Raw genomic sequence first — 17,294 nt, 5'->3', positions numbered from 1 at the left:
CATACCCTACGCCGTACCCTAACCCGTACCCTAACCCGTATTCTAAGCCGTACCCTAACCATAACCAATACCCTACACAGTACCCTCACCCGTACCCTCACCGTACCCTAAGCCATACCCTAACCCTAACCCTAACCCTAACCTATACACTACGCCATACCCTCACTCGTACACTAACCTGTACCCTAAGCCATACCCTAACCCTAACCCTAACCCTAACCTATACACTACGCCATACCCTCACTCGTACCCTAACCCGTACCCTAAGCCGTACCCTAAACCTAACCCTAACCCTAACCCTAAACCATACGCTACGCCGTACCCTCACCCGTACCCTAACCCGTATCCTAAGCCGTACCCTAACCCTAACCCTAACCCTACACCATACGCTACGCCGTACCCTCACCCATACCCTAACCCGTATCCTAAGCCGTACCCTAACCCTAACCCTAACCCTAAACTATACCCTATGCCGTAACCTCACCCGTACCCTAACCCGTACCCTAAGCCGTACACTAACCCTAACCCTAACCCTAACCCTAACCCATAACCTACGCCGTACCCTCACCCGTACCCTAACACGTACCCTAAGACGTACCGTAAGCCTAACCCTAACACTAACCCTAACCCTAACCCACACTCTACACCGTACCCTAACCCGTACCCTAACACGTATCCTAAGCCGTACCCTAACCCTAACCAATACCCTACGCAGTACCCTCACCCGTACCCTCACCCGTACCCTAAGCCATACCCTAACCCTAACCCTAACCCTAACCCTAACCCCTACCCTACGCCGTACCCTCACCCGTACCCTATCCCATACGGTAAGCCGTACCCTAACCCTAACACTAACACTAACCCTAACCCTAACCCTAACCCATACCCTACGCCGTACCCTCACCCATAACCTAACCCGTAACCTAAGCCGTACCCTAACCCTAACCCTAACCCCTACCCTACGCCGTACCCTCACCCGTACCCTATCCCATACCCTAAGCCGTACCCTAACCCTAACACTAACCCTAACCCTAACCCTAACACTAAACTACCCTTGATTGCTTTTGCCTCTATTAGATTTCCTAAGCACTAGTGTTTTAAGGAACAGGTTAAAAAGAAAATCCTAATATGATTTTTTTATAATGTGTTTATTCTTTATCTTATCCTAGTGACTAAAATCTTCTCCATGGCTGGATCCCTAATAATATTCCTTTACGTGCTAAGTGGTATCTAGAGAGTGGGATAGGTTTAATAAATACCCTAATCCTAACGTGTACCCTAACCCTAACCCACACCCTAACCCTAACGCGTACCCTAACCCTAACAAAAAACCTAACCCTAACACGTACGCTAATCATAACCCGTACCCTAAACCAATCCCTATCCCTAAAACTAACCCTAACCCTAACCCTAACACTTACCCTACGCCGTACCCTCACCCGTACCCTCACCCGTACCCTAAGACGTACCCGAACCCTAACCCTAACCCATACGCTACGCCGTACCCTCACCCGTACCCTAACCCGTATCCTAAGCCGTACCCTAACCCTAACCCTAACCCTAACCCTAACCCTAACCCATACCCTACGCCATAACATAACCCGTACCCTAACCCGTATCCTAAGCCGTATCCTAACCCTAACCAATACCCTACGCAGTACCCTCACCCGTACCCTCACCCGTACCCTAAGCCGTACCCTAACCCCAACCCTAACCCTAACTCTAACCCTAACCCCTACCCTACGCCGTACCCTCACCCGTACCCTATCCCATACGCTAAGCCGTACCCTAACCCTAACACTAACACTAACCCTAACCCTAACCCTAACCCATACCCTACGCCGTACCCTCACCCGTAACCTAACCCGTACCCAAAGCCGTACCCTAACCCTAAACCTAACCTATACACTACGCCGTACCCTCACCCGTAACCTAACCCGTACCCTAAGCCGTACCCTAACTCTAACCCTAACCCTAACCCTAACCCTTACCCATACCCTGCGCCGTACCCTAACCCATACAATAACCTGTATCCTAAGCCTTAACCTAACCCTAACCAATGACCTACACAGTACCCTCACCCGTACCCTAAGCCGTACCCTAACCCTAACCCTAACACTAACCCTAACCCTAAACCCTACCCTATGCCGTACCCTCACCCATACCCTATCCCATACCCTAAGCCGTACCCTAACCCTAACACTAACCCTAACCCTAACCCTAACCCTAAACTACCCTTGACTGCTTTTGCCTCCATTAGATTTCCTAAGCACTAGTGTTTTAAGGAACAGGTTAAAAAGAAAATCCTAATGTGATTTTTTTATAATGTGTTTATTCTTTATCTTATCCTAGTAACGAAAATCTTCTCCATGGCTGGACCCTAAATAATATTCCTTTACGTGCTAAGTGGTATCTAGAGAGTGGGATAGGTTTAATAAATACCCTAATCCTAACGTGTACCCTAACCCTAACCCTAATGCGTACCCTAACCCTAACCCAAACCCTAACCCTAACACGTACGCTAATCCTCACCCGTACCCTAAACCAATCCCTAACCCTAAAACTAACCCTAACCCTAACCCTAACCCTAACCCATACGCTACGCCGTACCCTCACCCATACCCTAACCCGTATCCTAAGCCGTACCCTAACCCTAAACCTAACCCTAACCTCTACCCTACGCCGTACCCTCACCCGTACCCTAACCCGTACCCAAAGCCTTACCCTAACCCTAACCCTAACGCTCACCCATACCCAACACCGTAACCTAACCCATATCCTAACCCGTATCCTAAGCCGTACCCTAACCCTAACCAATAACCTACGCAGTACCCTCACCAGTACCCTCACCGGTATCCTAAGCCCTACCCTAACCCTAACCCTAACCCTAACCCTAAACTACCCTTTACTGCTTTTGCCTCCATTAGATTTCCTAAACACTAGTGTTTTAAGGAACAGGTTAAAAAGAAAACCTTATGTGATTTTTTTATAATGTGTTTATTCTTTATCTTATCCTAGTGACTAAACTATTCTCCATGGCTGAACCCCAAATAATATTCCTTTACGTGCTAAGTGGTATCTAGAGAGTGGGATAGGTTTAATAAATACCCTAATCCTAAAGTGTACCCTAAACCTAACCCATACCCTAACCCTAACGCGTACCCTAACCCTAACCAAAACCCTAACCCGAACACGTATGCTAATCCTAACCCGTACCCTAAACCAATCCCTAACCCTAAAACTAACCCTAACCCTAACCCTAACCCTAACCCATAACCTACACCGTACCTTCACCCGTACCCTAACCCGTACCCTAAGCCGTACCCTAACCCTAACCCTAAACCATATGCTACGCCGTACCCTCACCCGTACCCTAACCCGTATCCTAAGCTGTACCCTAACCCTAACCCTAACCCTAAACTATACCCTACGCCGTAACCTCACCCGTACCCTAACCCGTACCCTAAGCCGTACCCTAACCCTAACCCTAACCCTAACCCTAACGCTAACCCATAGCCTACGCCATACCCTAACCCGTACCCTAACCCGTATCCTAAGCCGTATCCTAACCCTAACCAATACCCTACGCAGTACCCTCACACGTACCCTCACCCGTACCCTAAGCCGTACCCTAACCGTAACCCTAACCCTAACCCTAACCCTAACCCCTACCCTATGCCATACCCTCACCTGTACCCTATCCCATAACCTAAGCCGTACCATAACCCTAACACTAACCCTAACCCTAACCCATAACCTACGCCGTACCCTCACCCGTACCCTAACCCGTATCCTAAGCCGTACCCTAACCCTAACCCTAACCCTAACCCTAACCCATACAATACGCCGTACCCTCACCCGTACCCTAACACGTACCCTAAGACGTACCGTAACCCTAACCCTAACACTAACCCTAACCCTAACCCACACTCTACGCCGTACCCTAACCCGTACCCTAACACGTATCCTAAGCCGTACCCTAACCCTAACCAATACCCTACGCAGTACCCTCACCCGTACCCTCACCCGTACCCTAAGCCATACCCTAACCCTAACCCTAACCCTAACCCTAACCCCTACCCTACACCGTACCCTCACCCGTACCCTATCCCATACCCTAAGCCGTACCCTAACCCTAACACTAACCCTAACCCTAACCCTAACCCTAAACTACCCTTGATTGCTTTTGCCTCTATTAGATTTCCTAAGCACTAGTGTTTTAAGGAACAGGTTAAAAAGAAAATCCTAATGTGATTTTTTTATAATGTGTTTATTCTTTATCTTATCCTAGTGACTAAAATCTTCTCCATGGCTGGATCCCTAATAATATTCCTTTACGTGCTAAGTGGTATCTAGAGAGTGGGATAGGTTTAATAAATACCCTAATCCTAACGTGTACCCTAACCCTAACCCATACCCTAACCCTAACGCGTACCCTAACCCTAACCGAAAACCTAACCCTAACACGTACGCTAATCCTAACCCGTACCCTAAACCAATCCCTAACCCTAAAACTAACCCTAACCCTAACCCTAACCCTAACCCTTACCCTACGCCGTACCCTCACCCGTACCCTAACCCGTACCCTAAGACGTACCCTAACCCTAACCCTAACCCATACGCTACGCCGTACCCTCACCCGTACCCTAACCCGTATCCTAAGCCGTACCCTAACCCTAACCCTAACCCTAACCCTAACCCTAACCCTAACCCATACCCTACGTCATACCCTAACCCTAAACCTAACCCGTATCCTAAGCCGTACCCTAACCCTAACCCTAACCCTAACCGCTACCCTACGCCGTACCCTATCCCATACCCTAAGCGGTACCCTAAACCTAACACTAACCCTAAACCTAACCCTAACCCCTACCCTATGCCGTACCCTCACCCGTAACCTATCCCATACCCTAAGCCGTACCCTAACCCTAACACTAACCCTAACCCTAAACCTAACCCCTACCCTACGCCGTACCCTCACCCGTACCCTATCCCATAACCTAAGCCGTACCCTAACCCTACCCCTAACCCTAACCTATACACTACGCCGTACCCTCACCCGTACCCTAACCCGTACCCTAAGCCGTACCCTAACCCTAACCCTAACCCTAACCCTAACCCTAACCCATACCCTACGCCGTACCCTAAACCGTACCCTAACCCGTATTCTACCCGTACCCTAACCATAACCAATACCCTACACAGTACCCTCACCCGTACCCTCACCCGTACCCTAAGCCATACCCTAACCCTAACCCTAACCCTAACCTATACACTACGCCATACTCTCACCCGTACCCTAACCCGTACCCTAAGCCGTACCCTAACCCTAACCCTAACCCTAAACTATACCCTACGCCGTAACCTCACCCGTACCCTAACCCGTACCCTAAGCCGTACCCTAACCCTAACCCTAACCCTAACCCATAGCGTACGCCATACCCTAACACGTACCCTAACCCGTATCCTAAGCCGTACCCTAACCCTAACCAATACCCTACGCAGTATCCTCACCCATACCCTCACAGGTACCCTAAGCCGTACCCTAACCCTAACCCTAACCCATACCCTACGCCGTAACCTAACCCGTACCCTAAGCCGTACCCTAACCCTAACCCTAACCTATACACTACGCCGTACCCTCACCCGTACCCTAACCCGTACCCTAAGCCGTACCCTAACTCTAACCCTAACCCTAACCCTAACCCTTACCCATACCCTGCGCCGTACCCTAACCCATACAATAACCTGTATCCTAAGCCTTAACCTAACCCTAACCAATGACCTACACAGTACCCTCACCCGTACCCTAAGCCATAACCTAACCCTAACCCTAACACTAACCCTAACCCTAAACCCTACCCTATGCCGTACCCTCACCCATACCCTATCCCATACCCTAAGCCGTACCCTAACCCTAACACTAACCCTAACCCTAACCCTAACCCTAAACTACCCTTGACTGCTTTTGCCTCCATTAGATTTCCTAAGCACTAGTGTTTTAAGGAACAGGTTAAAAAGAAAATCCTAATGTGATTTTTTTATAATGTGTTTATTCTTTATCTTATCCTAGTAACGAAAATCTTCTCCATGGCTGGACCCTAAATAATATTCCTTTACGTGCTAAGTGGTATCTAGAGAGTGGGATAGGTTTAATAAATACCCTAATCCTAACGTGTACCCTAAACCTAACCCACACCCTAACCCTAATGCGTACCCTAACCCTAACCCAAACCCTAACACTAACACGTACGCTAATCCTAACCCGTACCCTAAACCAATCCCTAACCCTAAAACTAACCCTAACCCTAACCCTAACCCTAACCCATACGCTACGCCGTACCCTCACCCATACCCTAACCCGTATCCTAAGCCGTACCCTAACCCTAAACCTAACCCTAACCTCTACCCTACGCCGTACCCTCACCCGTACCCTAACCCGTACCCAAAGCCTTACCCTAACCCTAACCCTAACCCTCACCCATACCCAACGCTGTAACCTAACCCATATCCTAACCCGTATCCTAAGCCCTACCCTAACCCTAACCCTAACCCTAACCCTAAACTACCCTTTACTGCTTTTGCCTCCATTAGATTTCCTAAACACTAGTGTTTTAAGGAACAGGTTAAAAAGAAAATCCTAATGTGATTTTTTTATAATGTGTTTATTCTTTATCTTATCCTAGTAACGAAAATCTTCTCCATGGCTGAACCCCAAATAATATTCCTTTACGTGCTAAGTGGTATCTAGAGAGTGGGATAGGTTTAATAAATACCCTAATCCTAACGTGTACCCTAAACCTAACCCATACCCTAACCCTAACGCGTACCCTAACCCTAACCAAAACCCTAACCCGAACAAGTATGCTAATCCTAACCCGTACCCTAAACCAATCCCTAACCCTAACCCTAACCCTAACCCTAACCCATAACCTACGCCGTACCCTCACCCGTACCCTAACCCGTACCCTAAGCCGTACCCTAACCCTAACCCTAACCCTAACCCATACGCTACGCCGCACCCTCACCCGTACCCTAACCCGTATCCTAAGCCGTACCCTAACCCTAACCCTAACCCTAACCGCTACCCTACGCCGTACCCTATCCCATACCCTAAGCGGTACCCTAAACCTAACACTAACCCTAAACCTAACCCTAACCCCTACCCTACGCCGTACCCTCACCCGTAACCTATCCCATACCCTAAGCCGTACCCTAACCCTAACACTAACCCTAACCCTAAACCTAACCCCTACCCTACGCCGTACCCTCACCCGTACCCTATCCCATACCCTAAGCCGTACCCTAACCCTAACCCTAACCCTAACCTATACAGTACGCCGTACCCTCACCCGTACCCTAACCCGTACCCTAAGCCGTACCCTAACCCTAACCCTAACCCTAACCCTAACCCTAACCCATACCCTACGCCGTACCCTAAACCGTACCCTAACCCGTATTCTAAGCCGTACCCTAACCATAACCAATACCCTACACAGTACCCTCACCCGTACCCTCACCCGTACCCTAAGCCATACCCTAACCCTGACTCTAACCCTAACCTATACACTACGCCATACCCTCACCTGTACCCTAACCCGTACCCTAAGCCGTACCCTAACCCTAACCCTAAACTATACCCTACGCCGTAACCTCACCCATACCCTAACCCGTACCCTAAGCCGTACCCTAACCCTAACCCTAACCCTAACCCTAACCCATAGCGTACTCCATACCCTAACACGTACCCTAACCCGTATCCTAAGCCGTACCCTAACCCTAACCAATACCCTACGCAGTATCCTCACCCATACCCTCACCCGTAACCTAAGCCGTACCCTAACCCTAACCCTAACCCTAAACCTAACCCTAACCCCTACCCTATGCCATACCCTCACCTGTACCCTATCCCATAACCTAAGCCGTACCATAACCCTAACACTAACCCTAACCCTAACCCATAACCTACGTCGTACCCTCACCCGTACCCTAAGCCGTACCCTAACCCTAACCCTAACCCTAACCCATAACCTACGCCGTAACCTCACCCGTACCCTAACACGTACCCTAAGACGTACCGTAACCCTAACCCTAACACTAACCCTAACCCTAACCCACACTCTACGCCGTACCCTAACCCGTACCCTAACACGTATCCTAAGCCATACCCTAACCCTAACCAATACCCTACGCAGTACCCTCACCCGTACCCTCACCCGTACCCTAAGCCATACCCTAACCATAACCCTAACCCTAACCCTAACCCCTACCCTACGCCGTACCCTCACCCATACCCTATCCCATACCCTAAGCCGTACCCTAACCCTAACACTAACCCTAACCCTAACCCTAACCCTAAACTACCCTTGATTGCTTTTGCCTCTATTAGATTTCCTAAGCACTAGTGTTTTAAGGAACAGGTTAAAAAGAAAATCCTAATGTGATTTTTTTATAATGTGTTTATTCTTTATCTTATCCTAGTGACTAAAATCTTCTCCATGGCTGGATCCCTAATAATATTCCTTTACGTGCTAAGTGGTATCTAGAGAGTGGGATAGGTTTAATAAATACCCTAATCCTAACGTGTACCCTAACCCTAACCCATACCCTAACCCTAACGCGTACCCTAACCCTAACCCAAAACCTAACCCTAACACGTACGCTAATCCTAACCCGTACCCTAAACCAATCCCTAACCCTAAAACTAACCCTAACCCTAACCCTAACCTTAACCCTTACCCTACGCCGTACCCTCACCCGTACCCTAACCCGTACCCTAAGACGGACCCTAACCCTAACCCTAACCCATACGCTACGCCATACCCTCACCCGTACCCTAACCCGTATCCTAAGCCGTACCCTAACCCTAACCCTAACCCTAACCCTAACCCTAACCAATACCCTAGGCCATACCCTAACCCGTACCCTAACCCGTATCCTAAGCCATATCCTAACCTAACCAATACCCTACGCAGTACCCTCATCCGTACCCTCACCCGTACCCTAAGCCGTACCCTAACCCTAACCCTAACCCTAACCGCTACCCTACGCCGTACCCTATCCCATACCCTAAGCGGTACCCTAAACCTAACACTAACCCTAAACCTAACCCTAACCCCTACCCTACGCCGTAACCTCACCCGTAACCTATCCCATACCCTAAGCCGTACCCTAACCCTAACACTAACCCTAACCCTAAACCTAACCCCTACCCTACGCCGTACCCTCACCCGTACCCTAACCCGTATCCTAAGCCATACCCTAACCCTAACCCGAACCCTAACCTATACACTACGCCGTACCCTCACCCGTACCCTAACCCGTATTCTAAGCCGTACCCTAACCCTAACCTATACACTACACCATACCCTCACCCGTACCCTAACCTGTACCCTAAGCCGTACCCTAACCCTAACCCTAACCCTAAACCATACGCTACGCCGTACCCTCACCCGTACCCTAAACCGTATCCTAAGCCGTACCCTAACCCTAACCCTAACCCTAAACTATACCCTACGCCGTAACCTCACCCGTACCCTAACCCGTACCCTAAGCCGTACCCTAACCCTAACCCTAACCCTAACCCTAACCCTAACCCATACCGTACGCCATACCCTAACACGTACCCTAACCCGTATCCTAAGCCGTACCCTAACCCTAACCAATACCCTACGCACTATCCTCACCCATACCCTCACCCGTACCCTAAGCCGTACCCTAACCCTAACCCTAACCCTAACCCTAACCCTAACCCCTACCCTATGCCATACCCTCACTTGTACCCTATCCCATAACCTAAGCCGTACCATAACCCTAACACTAACCCTAACCCTAACCCATAACCTACGCCGTACCCTCACCCGTACCCTAACCCGTATCCTAAGCCGTACCCTAACCCTAACCCTAACCCTGACCCTAACCCATAACCTACGCCGTACCCTCACCCGTACCCTAACACGTACCCTAAAACGTACCGTAACCCTAACCCTAACACTAACCCTAACCCTAACCCACACTCTACGCCGTACCCTAACCCGTACCCTAACACGTATCCTAAGCCGTACCTTAACCCTAACCAATACCCTACGCAGTACCCTCACCCGTACCCTCACCCGTACCCTAAGCCATACCCTAACCCTAACCCTAACCCTAACCCTAACCCCTACCCTACGCCGTACCCTCAACCGTACCCTATCCCATACGCTAAGCTGTACCCTAACCCTAACACTAACACTAACCCTAACCCTAACCCTAACCCATACCCTACGCCGTACCCTCACCCATAACCTAATCCGTACCCTAAGCCGTACCCTAAACCTAACCCTAACCTATACACTACGCCGTACCTGCACCCGTTCCCTAACCCGTACCCTAAGCCGTACCCTAACTCTAACCCTAACCCTAACCCTAACCCTTAACCATACCCTGCGCCGTACCCTAACCCATACAATAACCTGTATCCTAAGCCTTAACCTAACCCTAACCAATGACCTACACAGTACCCTCACCCGTACCCTAAGCCATACCCTAACCCTAACCCTAACACTAACCCTAACCCTAAACCCTACCCTATGCCGTACCCTCACCCATACCCTATCCCATACCCTAAGCCGTACCCTAACCCTAACACTAACCCTAACCCTAACCCTAAACTACCCTTGACTGCTTTTGCCTCCATTAGATTTCCTAAGCACTAGTGTTTTAAGGAACAGGTTAAAAAGAAAATCCTAATGTGATTTTTTTATAATGTGTTTATTCTTTATCTTATCCTAGTGACGAAAATCTTCTCCATGGCTGGGCCCTAAATAATATTCCTTTACGTGCTAAGTGGTATCTAGAGAGTGGGATAGGTTTAATAAATACCCTAATCCTAACGTGTACCCTAACCCTAACCCATACCCTAACCCTAATGCGTACCCTAACCCTAACCCAAACCCTAACCCTAACACGTACGCTAATCCTAACCCGTACCCTAAACCAATCCCTAACCCTAAAACTAACCCTAACCCTAACCCTAACCCTAACCCATACGCTACGCCGTACCCTCACCCATACCCTAACCCGTATCCTAAGCCGTACCCTAATCCTAAACCTAACCCTAACCTCTACCCTACGCCGTACCCTCACCCGTACCCTAACCCCTTCCCAAAGCCTTACCCTAACCCTAACCCTAACCCTCACCCATACCCAACGCCGTAACCTAACCCATATCCTAACCCGTATCCTAAGCCGTACCCTAACCCTAACCAATAACCTACGCAGTACCCTCACCAGTACCCTCACCCGTATCCTAAGCCCTACCCTTACCCTAACCCTAACCCTAACCCTAAACTACCCTTTACTGCTTTTGCCTCCATTAGATTTCCTAAACACTAGTGTTTTAAAGAACAGGTTAAAAAGAAAACCTTACGTGATTTTTTTTATAATGTGTTTATTCTTTATCTTATCCTAGTGACTAAAATCTTCTCCATGGCTGAACCCCAAATAATATTCCTTTACGTGCTAAGTGGTATCTAGAGAGTGGGATAGGTTTAATACATACCCTAATCCTAACGTGTACCCTAAACCTAACCCATACCCTAACCCTAACGCGTACCCTAACCCTAACCAAAACCCTAACCCGAACAAGTATGCTAATCCTAACCCTTACCCTAAACCAATCCCTAACCCTAAAACTAACCCTAACCCTAACCCTAACCCTAACCCATAACCTACGCCGTACCCTCACCCGTACCCTAACCCGTACCCTAAGCCGTACCCTAACCCTAACCCTAACCCTAACCCATACGCTACGCCGCACCCTCACCCGTACCCTAAGCCGTATCCTAAGCCGTACCCTAACCCTAACCCTAACCCTAACCGCTACCCTACGCCGTACCCTATCCCATACCCTAAGCGGTACCCTAAACCTAACACTAACCCTAAACTTAACCCTAACCCCTACCCTATGCCGTACCCTCACAAGTAACCTATCCCATACCCTAAGCCGTACCCTAACCCTAACACTAACCCTAACCCTAAACCTAACCCCTACCCAACGATGTACCCTCACCCGTACCCTATCCCATACCCTAAGCCGTACCCTAACCCTAACCCTAACCCTAACCTATACACTACGCCGTACCCTCACCCGTACCCTAACCCGTACCCTAAGCCGTACCCTAACCCTAACCCTAACCCTAACCCTAACCCATACCCTACGCCGTACCCTAAACCGTACCCTAACCTGTATTCTAAGCCGTACCCTAACCATAACCAATACCCTACACAGTACCCTCACCCGTACCCTCACCCGTACCCTAAGCCATACCCTAACCCTAACCCTAACCCTAACCTATACACTACGCCATACCCTCACCCGTACCCTAACCCGTACCCTAAGCCGTACCCTAACCCTAACCCTAACCCTAAACTATACCCTACGCCGTAACCTCACCCGTACCCTAACCCGTACCCTAAGCCGTACCCTAACCCTAACCCTAACCCTAACCCTAACCCTAACCCACACTCTACGCCGTACCCTAACCCGTACCCTAACACGTATCCTAAGCCGTACCCTAACCCTAACCAATACCCTACGTAGTACCCTCACCCGTACCATCACCCGTACCCTAAGCCATACCCTAACCCTAACCCTAACCCTAACATTAACCCCTACCCTACGCCGTACCCTCACCCGTACCCTATCCCATACGCTAAGCCGTACCCTAACCCTAACACTAACACTAACCCTAACCCTAACCCTAACCCATACCCTACGCCGTACCCTCACCCGTAACCTAACCCGTACCCTAAGCCGTACCCTAACCCTAACCCTAACCTATACACTACGCCGTACCCTCACCCGTTCCCTAACCCGTACCCTAAGCCTTACCCTAACTCTAACCCTAACCCTAACCCTAACCCTTAACCATACCCTGCGCCGTACCCTAACCCATACAATAACCTGTATCCTAAGCCTTAACCTAACCCTAACCAATGACTTACACAGTACCCTCACCCGTACCCTAAGCCATACCCTAACCCTAACCCTAACACTAACCCTAACCCTAAACCCTACCCTATGCCGTACCCTCACCCATACCCTATCCCATACCCTAAGCCGTACCCTAACCCTAACACTAACCCTAACCCTAACCCTAACCCTAAACTACCCTTGACTGCTTTTGCCTCCATTAGATTTCCTAAGCACTAGTGTTTTAAGGAACAGGTTAAAAAGAAAATCCTAATGTGATTTTTTTATAATGTGTTTATTCTTTAACTTATCCTAGTGACTAAAATCTTCTCCATGGGTGGACCCTAAATAATATTCCTTTACGTGCTAAGTGGTATCTAGAGAGTGGGATAGGTTTAATAAATACCCTAATCCTAATGTGTACCCTAACCCTAACCCATACCCTAACCCTAATGCGTACCCTAACCCTAACCCAAACCCTAACCCTAACACGTACGCTAATCCTAACCCATACCCTAAACCAATCCATAACCCTAAAACTAACCCTTACCCTAACCCTAACCCTAACCCATACGCTACGCCGTACCCTCACCCATACCCTAACCCGTATCCTAAGCCGTACCCTAATCCTAAACCTAACCCTAACCTCTACCCTACGCCGTACCCTCACCCGTACCCTAACCCCTTCCCAAAGCCTTACCCTAACCCTAACCCTAACCCTCACCCATACCCAACGCCGTAACCTAACCCATATCCTAACCCGTATCCTAAGCCGTACCCTAACCCTAACCAATAACCTACGCAGTACCCTCACCAGTACCCTCACCCGTATCCTAAGCCCTACCCTTACCCTAACCCTAACCCTAACCCTAAACTACCCTTTACTGCTTTTGCCTCCATTAGATTTCCTAAACACTAGTGTTTTAAGGAACAGGTTAAAAAGAAAACCTTATGTGATTTTTTTAATAATGTGTTTATTCTTTATCTTATCCTAGTGACTAAAATCTTCTCCATGGTTGAACCCCAAATAATATTCCTTTACGTGCTAAGTGGTATCTAGAGAGTGGGATAGGTTTAATAAATACCCTAATCCTAACGTGTACCCTAAACCTAACCCATACCCTAACCCTAACGCGTACCCTAACCCTAACCAAAACCCTAACCCGAACAAGTATGCTAATCCTAACCCGTACCCTAAACCAATCCCTAACCCTAAAACTAACCCTAACCCTAACCCTAACCCTAACCCATAACCTACGCCGTAACCTCACCCGTACCCTAACCGATACCCTAAGCCGTACCCTAACCCTAACCCTAACCCTAACCCATACGCTACGCCGCACCCTCACCCATACCCTAACCCGTATCCTAAGCCGTACCCTAACCCTAACCCTAACCCTAACCGCTACCCTACGCCGTACCCTATCCCATACCCTAAGCGGTACCCTAAACCTAACACTAACCCTAAACCTAACCCTAACCCCTACCCTACGCCGTACCCTCACCGTAACCTATCCCATACCCTAAGCCGTACCCTAACCCTAACACTAACCCTAACCCTAAACCTAACCCCTACCCTACGCCGTACCCTCACCCGTACCCTATCCCATACCCTAAGCCGTACCCTAACCCTAACCCTAACCCTAACCTATACACTACGCCGTACCCTCACCCGTACGCTAACCCGTACCCTAAGCCGTACCCTAACCCTAACCCTAACCCTAACCCTAACCCTAACCCATACCCTACGCCGTACCCTAAACAGTACCCTAACCCGTATTCTAAGCCGTACCCTAACCATAACCAATACCCTACACAGTACCCTCACCCGTACCCTCACCCGTACCCTAAGCCATACCCTAACCCTAACCCTAACCCTAACCTATACACTACGCCATACCCTCACCCGTACCCTAACCCGTACCCTAAGCCGTACCCTAACTCTAACCCTAACCCTAAACCTAACCCTAACCCCTACCCTATGCCATACCCTCACCTGTACCCTATCCCATAACCTAAGCCGTACCCTAACCCGTAACCTAACACGTACCCTAAGACGTACCGTAACCCTAACCCTAACACTAACCCTAACCCTAACCCACACTCTACGCCGTAACCTAACCCGTACCCTAACACGTATCCTAAGCCGTACCCTAACCCTAACCAATACCCTACGCAGTACCCTCACCCGTACCCTCACCCGTACCCTAAGCCATACCCTAACCCTAACCCTAACCCCTACCCTACGCCGTACCCTCACCCGTACCCTATCCCATACGCTAAGCCATACCCTAACCCTAACACTAACACTAACCCTAACCCTAACCCTAACCCATACCCTACGCCGTACCCTCACCCATAACCTAATCCGTACCCTAAGCCGTACCCTAACCCTAACCCTAACCTATACACTACGCTGTACCCTCACCCGTTCCCTAACCCGTACCCTAAGCCGTACCCTAACTCTAACCCTAACCCTAACCCTAACCCTTAACCATACCCTGCGCCGTACCCTAACCCATACAATAACCTGTATCCTAAGCCTTAACCTAACCCTAACCAATGACCTACACAGTACCCTCACCCGTACCCTAAGCCATACCCTAACCCTAACCCTAACACTAACCCTAACCCTAAACCCTACCCTATGCCGTACCCTCACCCATACCCTATCCCATACCCTAAGCCGTACCCTAACCCTAACACTAACCCTAACCCTAACCCTAACCCTAAACTACCCTTGACTGCTTTTGCCTCCATTAGATTTCCTAAGCACTAGTGTTTTAAGGAACAGGTTAAAAAGAAAATCCTAATGTGTATTTTTTATAATGTGTTTATTCATTATCTTATCCTAGTGACGAAAATCTTCTCCATGGCTGGACCCTAAATAATATTCCTTTACGTGCTAAGTGGTATCTAGAGAGTGGGATAGGTTTAATAAATACCCTAATCCTAACGTGTACCCTAACCCTAACCCATACCCTAACCCTAATGCGTACCCTAACCCTAACCCAAACCCTAACCCTAACACGTACGCTAATCCTAACCCGTACCCTACACCAATCCCTAACCCTAAAACTAACCCTAACCCTAACCCTAACCCTAACCCATACGCTACGCCGTACCCTCACCCATACCCTAACCCGTATCCTAAGCCGTACCCTAATCCTAAACCTAACCCTAACCTCTACCCTACGCCGTACCCTCACCCGTACCCTAACCCGTACCCAAAGCCTTACCCTAACCCTAACCCTAACCCTCACCCATACCCAACGCCGTAACCTAACCCATATCCTAACCCGTATCCTAAGCCGTACCCTAACCCTAACCAATAACCTACGCAGTACCCTCACCAGTACCCTCACCCGTATCCTAAGCCCTACCCTAACCCTAACCCTAAACTACCCTTTACTGCTTTTGCCTCCATTAGATTTCCTAAACACTAGTGTTTTAAAGAACAGGTTAAAAAGAAAACCTTATGTGATTTTTTTATAATGTGTTTATTCTTTATCTTATCCTAGTGACTAAAATCTTCTCCATGGCTGAACCCCAAATAATATTCCTTTACGTGCTAAGTGGTATCTAGAGAGTGGGATAGGTTTAATAAATACCCAAATCCTAACGTGTACCCTAAACCTAACCCATACCCTAACCCTAACGCGTACCCTAACCCTAACCAAAACCCTAACCCGAACAAGTATGCTAATCCTAACCCTTACCCTAAACCAATCCCTAACCCTAAAACTAACCCTAACCCTAACCCTAACCCTAACCCATAACCTACGCCGTACCCTCACCCGTACCCTAACCCGTACCCTAAGCCGTACCCTAACCCTAACCCTAACCCTAACCCATACGCTACGCCGCACCCTCACCCGTACCCTAACCCGTATCCTAAGCCGTACCCTAACCCTAACCCTAACCCTAACCGCTACCCTACGCCGTACCCTATCCCATACCCTAAGCGGTACCCTAAACCTAACACTAACCCTAAACCTAACCCTAACCCCTACCCTACGCCGTACCCTCACCCGTAACCTATCCCATACCCTAAGCCGTACCCTAACCCTAACACTAACCCTAACCCTAAACCTAACCCCTACCCAACGACGTACCCTCACCCGTACCCTATACCATACCCTAAGCCGTACCCTAACCCTAACCCTAACCCTAACCTATACACTACACCGTACCCTCACCCGTACCCTAACCCGTACCCTAAGCCGTACCCTAACCCTAACCCTAACCCTAACCCATACCCTACGCCGTACCCTAAACCGTACCCTAACCCGTATTCTAAGCCGTACCCTAACCATAACCAATACCCTACACAGTACCC

The sequence above is a fragment of the Eubalaena glacialis genome, chromosome 9 (assembly GCF_028564815.1).
Source record: "Eubalaena glacialis isolate mEubGla1 chromosome 9, mEubGla1.1.hap2.+ XY, whole genome shotgun sequence".
Classification (NCBI taxonomy): domain Eukaryota; kingdom Metazoa; phylum Chordata; class Mammalia; order Artiodactyla; family Balaenidae; genus Eubalaena; species Eubalaena glacialis.
Note: the sequence above shows the minus strand (reverse complement) of the source record.